Here is a 3577-nt window from a genome sequence, read left to right on the forward strand (position 1 = left end):
ACATAGATCACTCAAACACTGCCTAATAGTGTGCAAGGGTTGAATAAGAACAATCATAAAATATTACTGAGTGCAATGATAAATGGAGTAATATTCTATTTAAACTCTGTCATAAACAAGAATTCTTTTGATGGGTGCTGATAAGCCACCTCTTAGAAACAAATCAAAAACTTACAAACTCACTATGTAAATCAATATGGAGGTTCTTCAAAAAACTAGGAATAGAACCAACATATGACCCAGTTACACCAATCCTGATTACTGATACAAAGGAACTAATGTCCACATAGTATAGCCATGTATGCCTACTTATGCTCTGGCAGTGTAATTTATGATGATAAAATTGTGGAACCAGCATAGGTATCTTTCAACAGATGAATAGACAAAAAATGGTATTTGTATACAATGGAGTTTTACTTAGCTTTGAAGAAGAATGAAATGATGTTATTTGCAGAAAAAAAGATGTGGTGAGCCGTTTCTGCGGACTGTGGTCGCCATTACAAGATGGCGCTGGCTCCGCTGTGGTCTGTAACAAACAACTCCTTATTTGGGAGAGTTGGCGCATGGTTTTTTAACACCCTATGAGAAAGCTCCACGTGGCAGCTTCGCATTGGGGCTTGAGATGCTTTATTAGGGCTGGGAGAGGCATCTGAGAGAAGGAAGAAGAAATATCAAGGACCTGAATAAACGGCTGAAAGAAGATTCCTGTTGTTGCGTCTTCCTTGCGGGCAAGGGGGTCGCGACAAGTGGTGCCGAAACCCGGGAACCAGAACTTTCAGTCGTCAGGGGTGGTGCACCGGATAGTCCCAGGTAAGTGGGACCCGCGACCAAAGCGGGGATAGTCCCAGTAAGTGGGATCCGCGACCAAAGCGGGGTCAGCTCCTCTACAAAGAAAGAGAGAGCCTCATATTTTATTGCAGCTGCAATGTGTACTTTCACTTTTGTTTTCTGTGTTTCTTTTGTCGTCTGTGTCTTTTGTTTTCTGTGTTTCTTTTGTTGTTGTGTCATGGGTGCCGCATCTTCAAGTCCGCTTCTCCTGGCCCTAGATGGCCTGTTACGTTCCAAGGGCCTGGAAGTGAAGCATCGTACTTTACAGAGATTTTTACAGAAGATAGATATTGCTGCACCGTGGTTTGCATTTTCGGGCAGCCTTACCATACTTAGTTGGGATAAATTAGGCAAAGATCTTGACTTTGCTTCTGAGCAGGGCATATTAGAGGGCGGGGTGATACCCCTTTGGAGAATAGTCCGTAGTTGCCTCACAGAGGACAGATGTCATGACGCACTTACTAAAGGACAGGAAGTTCTAGAACAATTACATGAGGAGAAATCAGAGACGGCAGGAAGTGAGGTATCTCGGGAGGATGGAAGTGTGCGGAGCGTGAAACAGGGGAAGAGGCGATTGTATCCAGATCTCAGTGCGCTGCGCACACCTCCATGTGAAAGTGGGTCAGAGGAAGAGGAGAATGAGGAGGAGGAGCTTGGGAGGCTGTCTCGCCAGCTAGGGAGTTTAGCTGTAGGAGAAGGGAGCAAAGATAAGCAAGGGTTCAAGAAATGTGATCCTCCGGATCCACCGCCGTATGGTGGGGGTGTTTCGGGGAGAGCTTTCCATGCTCAAACATGGAAGGCTGTTCACGCTGAGATGGGTCTTGCTTATCCAGTTTTTCAGGACGATAATAGGGGAAGATTCCATGAGCCTTTAGATTTTAAAATTGTGAAGACCCTGGCGGAGTCTGTGCGCACTTATGGGGTGGATGCCGCCTTCACACTAACTCAGGTGGAGAGTCTGTCTAGATACTGTATGACTCCCTCTGATTGGGCTAGCCTTGTTCGGGCTTGTGTTTCCCCAGGTAAATATTTGGACTGGAGAACATTTGTGTTAGAAGGCGCAATAGAACAGGCCGCCCAAAACCATGCGGCGGGACATCCTCATTGGGATAAGGACATGCTTTTGGGGCAAGGTAGATTTGCTAATCAACAGACAGGATTCCCTCTTGAGGTATATGATCAAATTAATAACATTTGCATTCGGGCATGGAAGTCACTTCCAAACAGAGGAGAGGTATCTGGTAATTTGACCAAGATTATACAAGGCCCTACAGAACCCTTTTCAGATTTTGTAGCAAGGATGGTGGACGCCGCTGGAAAGATTTTTGGGGATCCTGATAGAGCCATGCCCCTTGTTAAGCAATTGGTCTTTGAGCAATGCACCAAGGAATGTAAAGCAGCAATCGCTCCTTATAAGAACAAAGGCATAGAAGCATGGATGAAGGTGTGTAGAGAGATTGGAGGACCTTTAACTAATGCAGGTCTTGCAGCTGCTGTCCTTCGGATTGCAAAAGGGGGCGGTCCTGCCGCCGGAACGTGCTTCCATTGTGGTCAACCCGGTCATGTCAGACGTGAATGTCCCAAAAAAGACAATTTTACTGGACCTCCTCACGGTGGCCCTTCCAATGGCTTTCGTCTACCGGGGTTGTGTCCAAGATGCAAAAAGGGGAAGCATTGGGCAAAAGAGTGTAGATCAGTGAGGGACATTCATGGACAACCTATTTCAGCTGGGCCAAAAAATGGCCGACGGGGCTCTCGACCCCAGGGCCCACAAATATATGGGGCAGTGGAGAATGTTACACCCGAACCCGAGACATGGCCATCTCTACGCCATCCCATGAAACGCGGAGAGCCACTACAGGTGCCGCGGGATTGGACCTCTGTTCCACCTCCAGACTCGTATTAACACCTAAGATGGGAGTCCAATTGGTGGAAACTGAGTTCAAAGGGCCTTTACCACCTGGCACTGTAGGTTTGCTAATTGGACGTGCATCCTCTATTTTACAAGGTCTTCGTGTTTTCCCCGGAGTCATAAGTCCTGATACTGTAGGGATAGTAAAGGTTATGGTGGAAGCTCCAGGGGGCATTGTGTCCATCTCCCCAGGAGATCGGATTGCTCAATTACTAATTTTGCCTAGTTTGCATAATCACTTCCCTGCTGACTCTTAGGGGTGATCCAGATCTTACTTCCCCTCGTAGCCTCACTAAAGAGGCTAGAGCGGCCCTTATGACAGTAGAAGAAGCTATACAACATGCTACTTTATGCAGGCTCCAAAGTGATAAACCTTTCCAATTATGTGTGCTTGCCACTATGCGGCAGCCTACTGTTGAGCGTGCTCATCGCACCTTAAAGGAAACTTTACAAAAACATAAGGGGGGAATAGGAGCTGAACATACTCCTAAAGAACGCCTGTCCTTAGCTCTCTTTACCATTAATTTTTTGAATTTGGATATTCACGGTCGCTCTGCGGCCGATAGACATGTGTCCCCTCAGCCCTCTGTGATTGGCTATGTTAAGTGGAAAGATGTTCTTACGGGCCAATGGAACGGCCCCGACCCCGTGCTGACATGGGCACGAGGATCTGTATGTGTTTTTCCCCAGGATCGCACGGAACCATTGTGGGTCCCTGAACGCCTGACAAGAAGAGTCTTTACGCCAGCTACTCAGCAACAAGAAATACCACAGCAATCCCGTGATGAGGATCTTCATTCTGCTGAGCGCTCTGGCTCTGGTGCTGGTGCCGATGAC

Source organism: Spermophilus citellus (genome assembly GCF_964194105.1).
Source record: "Spermophilus citellus genome assembly, chromosome: 3".
Classification (NCBI taxonomy): Eukaryota; Metazoa; Chordata; class Mammalia; order Rodentia; family Sciuridae; genus Spermophilus; species Spermophilus citellus.